This window comes from Cupressus sempervirens, chromosome 9, assembly GCF_028749045.1.
Source record: "Cupressus sempervirens isolate cs-2001-9-10 chromosome 9, ASM2874904v1, whole genome shotgun sequence".
Lineage (NCBI taxonomy): Eukaryota > Viridiplantae > Streptophyta > Pinopsida > Cupressales > Cupressaceae > Cupressus > Cupressus sempervirens.
In genome coordinates, this window is record NC_143126.1 from 419,917,632 (window position 1) to 419,927,075 (window position 9,444).

A 9,444-nucleotide genomic window follows, 5' to 3' on the forward strand; every position below is an offset into this window, starting at 1 on the left:
TATTAATACAACTTGCAATGAGTTACCCAGGAAACCTGTTAGGGCTCTACTCGCTACTACAAGACACTTTCCAACATACACATAGATAACCTAACTTAGGCTCACAAAGATACATATCATAAAATTATCATAAACTCATCGGTTATGTTCAAGCAACTAGAATCACAAATAGATCCAAATCCAAACCTCATAGGTTACATCAAGAGTATCACAATACATGATCTTACATAGAGATTTGGGTATCATCACATAAATAAGATCAAAATAAACATTCTTGACATAAATTTCTAGAAGGCAAAACTCAACTCCCCATCTTCAGTAACATTCTTATTTGGCCAACTACAAAGTTCCCCAACCAATCCATAATAATATAAAACACATCATCATGAAGGACCATTTAAAACACATGTAGTTTCGAACCATGTAATTTTCCATTATAGTTTTCCTAAAGTTAAATTTGAATAGTAGTCAACTTTTCATTTTGAAAAGTTCTCTAGTTGATAGTTTTCCCAAGTTCAATTTGATCAAGTATATACATTCCATTCTCATAGTTTTATATGTGTCCAAGTTCTCCAAATAAACCATGCATTCATTAGAGCATGATAATACTAATTCAGATTAATATTAATTGTATTTCACATGAGGAAATTACTTTATCACAACATTACATAAAAGTTTGCATTTCAAGATATTTTAAAATTTAACTATAGCATTATTAAATAATAATCATGTTGCATTATTCTAAATTAAACTACTAATAACCAAATTAAATATCATTAAATCATAACTATAATTTATTAATATAAATTTAAATAATATTAAACATGGATCTTTTAAATAATTCTAAAATATTACGTAAATAAAAATATATTATATATTTGTTAAAGAAAAAAATTATTTCAAAAATAAATAAATCTTTTAACAACCCCAACTAGAGGTTTGCTGCTAATGGCAACCTTGGCACTGCCTATGACAACACTTGGTGTTGTTGCTACAACACTAACATTTCTCACACTAGCCCTTGGGTTGCTGTAACAACCTTAGTACTACATGCAGGAACTTTAATGGTCACTTGAGGGTGGGACTTGGGACCCCCTGCAACTCTAATGATCACCTAAGACAAAAAGAGGGTATGATTCCATATTTATTGTTGTGGAGAGATTTTCTAATATGGCACATTTCACACCATGTAAGAAGACATTAGATATTGTGCATGTTGCTTAGATTTTCTTCAAAGAGATTGTTAGATTGCATGGATTGCTAAGAAGTATTATTTTTGATAGAGATAGTAAGTTTGTTGGTTATTTTTGGAGGATTTTTTGGAAGAAGGATACTAAATTGAGGTTTAGTTCTACATTCTATCCACAACTAGATGGATAGATAGAGGCTGTGAATAGAAGCTTGGGTAATTTTTTGAGATGCGTAGTTGGAGATAAGCCAAGTAATTGGGATATGGTATTAGCACAAGCTAAGTTTGCAGATAATGATTATGTGAATAGGAGTACTAGGAAAGCACCTTTTGAGATTGTTACTAGAATGTATCCTAGAGGAGTATCAAATTTGAGCGCTATTGTTGGTGAAGAGAAGTGTAGAAGAGGAAGAATTTGTTGGTTTTATGAAATATTTGCATGAGGAAGTCAAGTTGAGATTTGAACAAAGTAATCATAAGTATAAGGAGAATGCTAATAAGTCTAGAAGACATCATGTTTTTGAAGTTGGTCATGAGGTGATGGTTCATTTGAAGAAAGGAAGATTTCACATTGGAACATATAGTAAGTTGAGAATGAAGAAGCTTGGACCTTGTAAGATCTTGAGGAAATTTGATAGTGGAAATGCTTATGAACTTGAGTTTCCTGATTACATGGATGTATCTCCTATATTCAATATTTTTGATTTGCATAAGTATCATGAGTTAGATGATGAATTTTTTGTACCAGATAAGAGGTTGAATAGATATTGGATCAAAGAGTTGGTAAAAGCACAAGAGGAAAATATTACATTGAATATTTGGTGAAGTGGAAAAATGGACCAATTGAAGATGCTACATGGGTTTCTCAATCTGAGTTTGATTCAGCTCACGTTGTGACACTTGCATGATTCAAGAAAATCATTTCTTTGAACCTCGGTTGTTTGATGTAGGAGAATCCTAAGTTGCCTTGCTATCCTTCTCATCTTGGTTCATTCTACCTATTATTGTTGAGTTCTAGTGGTTTTTGACTTGCAATTGTTGCTGAGTTATTCGGTATTGGTCAAGTTGTTCAATCTTGACCGATTTGTTTAGTGTTGGTTGAGTTTCCCAGTAATAACCAAGTGCTTTGGTGGTTGAGTGTTCATTCATGTGCCAAGAGAACTTGATGTTTTTTGATGCTTGGTTACTTCTTTGACTGAGTTTGTTTGTGATTGGTTCTTATATTAAACTAACTTGTGTATTTAATTTAGATTGTGAATTTAATGTAAGGATATTCTTGGAATGTATGCAAACTATTTTGAGGTCGACCTTCTATTATGTAAAGTTATAGAATCTTCTATAAGCTATTTTGGCAAGTATAAATAGGGATGTTTAATTTTAAGTCAAGGTATCACTTAGAGAGTTTGGAGGAGATGATCCTAAAAGACAAAGTTTAGAGTTGGACAAATAGAGATCGTGGATCTTGAAGCTAAATATTTTGTAAATATTGTTGGTTATAACCCAGAAGGCCTTACATGTGGGAATGTATGTTGATAATTTGATGAATCAATAAAGTAATATGTTGTTCCTTCTCTCCTTGGCTTGTTCTGTGTTGTTTTCTTCTATTGTGTTTACTTAACAAGGTGATTGGAGAGTTAGGTGTGCCTCTAGCTCTATAACCTTTTCACACCCTCCTTATGTCATGTTTTATTAGAGCTTGAGGTTCATCCTTGAGGAAATTGGATCATGTAGAACCCTAAGTTGGATTTGGTTACAGGGTGGAAGATCTACATATTTGACCCATAACTTGCAGAGGGTTACAATCTTATAGGAACTTGTTTGTCAAGATGGTTCAAGGTAGAGGAAATGTTGACATTGCTATAATGCATATGTTGAGACAAATTGCAAGAATATTATATGTTTTGGAGACAACCTAGAGGAGAGGAACACATTTGGATGGTGTCAATGATGATGAATCAACGACAAAAAACCTAAATGTAGAAGCTGGGGAAGATCAAGATGAGGAAAGAATGTTGAGAGTGTTGTCTAGGGCACATTCAAAGCCTATTGTTAAAGTTGTTCCTTATAAAAGAAAATTGGACACTAATGTTGTCTTAGATTAGATCTCTGATATGGATAAATTGTTTGAGGTTGAAGGAACTCCTGATACTAGGAAGGTGAATATTGCAATCACTAGGTTAAAAGGCCACGCCTCATTGTGGTGGGAGGATTTGCAAATTGATAAACAAAGAAGAGAAAAGGAAAATGTCAAAACCTAGTTGAAAATAATGAATAAGGTGAAGAAGAAGTTGCTTCTTGTTTTTTACCAAGTTATCTTTTTGAGGAAGATGCAAAATTTGAGACAAAAGGATGTGACTGTGAAGGAGTACACTAAGGAATTCTATAGATTTGAAATTAGATCTAGACATGTAGATGATGAGGTTGAGAAATTTTTAAGGGATTTGAATGGATTGAGATCTAGAATTCAAGATGAAATAAGTTTTGTAAAATTGAAAAGTTTGAAAAAAGCATACCAATATGCCTTGAAAGTTGAGGAGATCTTGACAAAGAAGCATGAACAAAGAAAAAGAGGTAGAGGTGGTAAATTTCAAAGAGGAAGAGGTATATTTAATGGAAAAGGTGGAAGATCTGACAAGTCTATGCAAGATAACAGAAAAATTGAGTAAAAGAATGAAGATAAAGGCAAGACCGAGTAGAAAGGTGGTAGTTCTTACCAAGGAGGTACTAGTTCATACCGAGGAAGAGGTGATTCTTATTCTAGAGGTGGTTTTCATGGTAATTGCTTCAGATGTGAAAATTAAGGGCACAAACCCTTTGAATTTAGAAACTCTAGTGAGAATGAAAGTGGTCCTAGGAATGTTGTGATACAAGGTGAATCTGTGAACCCTCAGAGTGATCCTAAGGCTAGATAAAACTTGATGGTGAGAAGAAATTTGTGCAGTGAGAAAGTTGAGGATAAGGAACCTATTCATAGGACAAGTCTTTTCAAGACCAGATGTAAGATAACTCAAAAATGTTGCAAAGTGACCATTGATAGTGGAAGTTCAACAAATTTGGCATTAGAGGACTTAGTTACAAAGTTACAATTGTAGAGGTTGAAGCATCCTAAACCCTATCATATTTTATGGATCGGGGATGAGCATTAGATAATGGTAAGTGACCAATATGTTGTGAAATTTAAAGATTGGACATTACTCTTACAAAGTTCTTGTTAAAAAAGAAGATTTTTGTATTATGAAACCTATTATGGGAACGATCATTATTTTGTCACTAATGTCAAACCTGCTACTTCCTAATCAGACAATTTCTACCTTTAGTCAGAATGCTATCATTTGATTGATTGATGAAGATGATTTCAAAAGAAAGGATAGCAAGAGTACCTAGAGAAAGGTTGAGTTATACATTGTATAAAAGGACACTAAGACCAAGTAAAACTTTAATGAGATAGTGTATTTTTTATGTACTTAAGGCTACAATGAAAGGATACTAAAGCAAAGACAATAAGAAGACTAAGCAAAAGGAATGTTTCTGCCAAGCCTAACCAAGCAAACAATGTAAGTCAAGAAATTAGTTCAAGCCAAGCAAAAAGATGGTTATGACCGAGCTAAGAAAATTTTGGTACATGTTGAACATCAAAAGATGATAGTAATGACCAGGCAAGACTCAGTTCATGCCCAAAAACCTAGTGTTGATCAAGCATTAGAAGCATGTTATTGCCGAGTGACTATATTAAAAATGTGAACAAAGATTTGATGAACCTAACCCAATAAAGTTAATTTCTTTAATTATGTGAAGTATGTTGAAGATAAGCTTGATGAGTTGGTGGCACAAAATTCAAGATCAACTATAATCTATTGAGTGTATCACAATTGAATATTTTAGGATGCAAAGTTGAATTTGAACTTAAAAAGGCTATTATCTATGATGCTGATGGATAACTCATTGAAAGTGATGATCAGCCAAGAGGTAATCTATTTTATCTTGACATGATTGAAGCAACTTGTCTCATTATACAATTTGATCATGTGTGGCTATGGCACAAAATATTATGTCATGTAAATTTTGACAACTTGGTTAGTATTAGTAAGATGAAAAACTTGCCAAAAGTGAAGAAACTTGATAATGTGATTTGCAAAAACTGTTAGTTAGGAAAGATGACAAAGTCTAGTTTTAAGAGTAAGACTTTTACTTAAAAAGAAATTCTAGAATTAGTTCATACTAATCTATGTGGACCAATTGATGTGCAAAGCTACAAAGATGACAAGCATTTTATTCTATTTATTTATTATTACTCTAGAATGATGACAATGATGTTTAAGTGGTATCTAGAAAAAGTTGAAAAGGAAATTGGTAAAAGCTTGAAATTTCTGAGATCTGACAGAGGTGGAGAGTTTACATCAAATGAATTCAACAATTTATGCAATGACAGAGTAATCAAAAGACAAACTTTTGCATTGAGGACCCCTCCACAAAATGGGATAGCTAAAAGGAGAAACAAATCTATGATGGATTGTGCTAGAACATAGATGATGGAGAAGAATGTTGCTTTAAAATATTGGAGAGAATTTGTGAATACAATGGTCTATACCTCGAACTAAGTACAAGTCAAGAAAGGTTCAAATTTCACACCTTTTGAATTATGGCATGGATACTCACCCAATGTCAAATATTTTAAAGTATTTGGAAGCAAGTGTTACATTCTAAAGGACAAAAAAAATGGAAAACTTGATGCAAAAAGTGAAGAAGGTATATTCCTAGGGTACTCTACAAGAAGTAAGGCTTATAAGTGTTTAAATACTAATGCTAACAAAGTTGTGGAAAGTGAAAATGTAAAACTTGATGCATATACAGAAATTGAAGATGAAAAAAAGAAGGAACCTACGAATTACAAAACCTTTATGTAATACTATTAAGGCATGTCTATTAATGTTGATGATACTGTGAACCAAGCTACTAATCAACGAGAATCATTGACTATCGAATCACATAGAATGGATGTCAAGTTCTAGTCAGAAGCTAAGGTACATTCTGATGTTGAGATCAATTTACAGGAAAGGAATGTAGAGTTACCTAATAAAGAAGTACATAGTGAACTAAGATTGAACTTCATGAATGACCTATTGTTAAAGAAAGAAGAGCATAAACAAGATTATCAAGATATTTTAGAAGACATCATCTTGATGAACAAATCATTGGAGAAAAAGAGGATGGACCATTTGACTAGGAATAGATTAAGAAATGACACAAGTTTGTTAAGCATACATAAACCTAAATTAGTGAAGGATGCACTTGAGAATGGAGATTGGATTCAAGCCATGAATGAAGAAATTGATCAAATTGAGAAGAATGAAAATTAGATACTAGTACTGAGACTAGAGAACAAGAATGTTATTGGAAAAAGTGGGTATGAAAAATAAAATTTAAATGAAAATGGAAAAATAACAAGAAATAAGGAAAGATTATTCTCCAAAGGTTATTCACAAGCAGAGGGAATGAATTATGGAGAGACATTTTCCCCAGTTGAAAGATTGGAAGAAGTAAGAACTCTGCTTGCTTATTCTTCTTATAAAGGATTCAAAGTTTATCATACAGATGTCAAGTTAGCATTTCTAAATGGTATACTAGAAGAGGAGGTTTACATTGAACAACTTGAAGAATTTTTTGATTCAAACAATAAAAATATGGTGTATAGATTGCACAAAGTTTTATATGGTTTAAAGAAAACTCCCAAAGCATGGTATGAAAGATTGCACAATTATCTTGTGAAGATTGGTTTTGAGAAGACTGATGACAACAACAACCTATATTTGAAGATAGAAGGAGGTAAAGGAATTATAGTAGCTGAAATATTTGTTGATGATATCATATTTGGAGGAAAAAATGCATTATGTAAGACATTTACAAATGAAATGATGAAAGAATTTAAGATGTCTATGTTTGGACAAATAAAGTTCTTTGTTGGATTACAAGTATATTAGATCAAATATGGTATTTACATTACTCAGTCCAAGTATGTAAAGAAAATATTGAATACTTTTGGTATGGAAGATGCAAGACCAGTTAGTATTCCCATAGTGATAGGACAAAACTATCCAAAACTGATGATTCTGTTGAGGTAAATCAAACATTGTATAGGTCTATGATTGGAAAGTTATAATATGTAGTGTTGGAATACTTTAAAATAACTGAGAGGGGGAGGAATTAGTTATCCAAGGTCCATATGAATAAATAAAACTTTTCATAGGTTAGTGAACCAATAAAACATTTATACTCATGCATGCATCCATAAGATTATGCAATCACTAAAACTTGTAGGTTACTATCAAATCAACTTGCAGAAATATAAAGCATGAAACATAATAGATTCATCAACACACTTGACATAATGATTAATGTGGAAACCCAATTTAGTAAAAACCACCAGTAACATGCTACTCTTTTCACTCCTTTGAAGTGATGCCCTATGAAAGGCCAACCCTATTAGAGGTTACAATAAACATTGTTAAATGTGGCCCTATTAAAGGATTTTAATCATCTTGTTAGGAGTGAGCCTTGTTAGAGGACTTTAGACCATTCACATGGAATATCACCCATTAAAAAATTTACAAATGACTATTAGGTCAACCTTAATCCAAAGGATTTACCCTAGACTAATACAATTGTTAGAGAGTAATAGTAAAGCTTCGATCTGATACAACTTACAACTTCATTTGTAGATTGCAGATCTCTGTTTAGTCCTTAATTTTTCTTGGCCTTCATTCTTTACAGCTTTTGTAGCTTGTTCACACTTCAAGCATTCATCTCCTTAAGCCTTCTTGCTTAACATTTCATTGTAGACTCTTCTCTTAAGTCACTTGATGAAGCAAAAACCCTTAACTCCTCTTCCTTAGGTTCTCGTACATGACAACCTTGCTTCATGACTAGCCATTCCTATAAATAGGAAATTAAGGTCTTTTTCTGCTCATTATCCATCATCCATATTAGGTTTTGGATGGATTAGGTAGGATATAATGTATCTACCCCATATCTCATATCTCTTCTAGAAGCTTCTCCTAGAACCTACTTTGAATTTCCCTAAAAATAGTTTACCTCAAATTCTGTGCCACCAGCTCATCAACCTTATCTTCCAGTTGATTCAAAAAATCAATGGAAACAAACTTGTTAGCTTAGATTCATTGAATCTTTGATCTTTGAAATAATGCAGCAGCTCGACATTATCAACCTTCTGATGCTCCACACATACTACATTGCTCGGCATCGATTTTGAAATTAGTCGGCACCTACTTTATGTAGGAGCATCAAGATTGGATTTTGGTGGAGTTATTCTTTTCATGGTTAGGGATGTTTTTGAGACACATTGGAGAATCTTTTCTCATGATTGGATAGAGTTTGGACGGATTGAGTTGAAGTTTGAGTCATTTTTACCTTGTTGTTGGAATTGTGTTTTTCTAGTTTTTGGGTGCTTGTTGTGAGCCATGTAACTATTTTTTTGCAATTAGTTAGAGGATACAAAGTTTAGAGATTGGAGAGGACCTAGATTACTGTCTCTAGTTAAGTTGAATAGTCCTAACTCATTATAAATTGGGAGATATGGCAATTCTCCTGGAGTATCAATTTATGAAAGTTTTGTGCGACAGGTTTTTGTACGTGACTTCCAAGATGAATTCAAAGTTATCCTTACTAAATCAGCCTTAGAGAGATTAAGGGGTTGTAGAGGACCTAAAGTAATAACTTAGTTTGAAGCATGATTTCCAATTCAATCAGAGCTAGGAGGTATCATGATTTTTCTCGAGTATCAATTTTTGAACATTTAATTTATGTTGGAGGCCAACTTGTGGCTCTTGAAGTATTTAATGTTAGTTTTTGGCATTCTGGGTTGACTTGTAGCTTAGATTGGTATATGTAGGGGGTTTTGGTGGAGTCTTTTATTCATTCATGAAGGAGTGATTCATTGAAAGGATGAGGAGTGACTGTGGGAGTAGCTGAAGGGTGAGCTTTCCTAAGTCTGTGGATAGAGTACCAAATGTGAGGTAGTTTACAGCAAGATTGTGATGAAGTTGTGAGTGTGTGGACAGAGCACCGAATATGAGGTAGTTTACACTTGGATCTTGGATACATTTTGAGAAGAGATAGTAGTTGTGGCTTGGAAAACAAGGAGATTGCTTTGCGGCTTGTGAGCACAAGTTGAGATCTTCCTTGGAGGTTTCTACTAGAGTGTGGATCTAGACTAGCTAGTATTTGGGTTGGATCTTGAG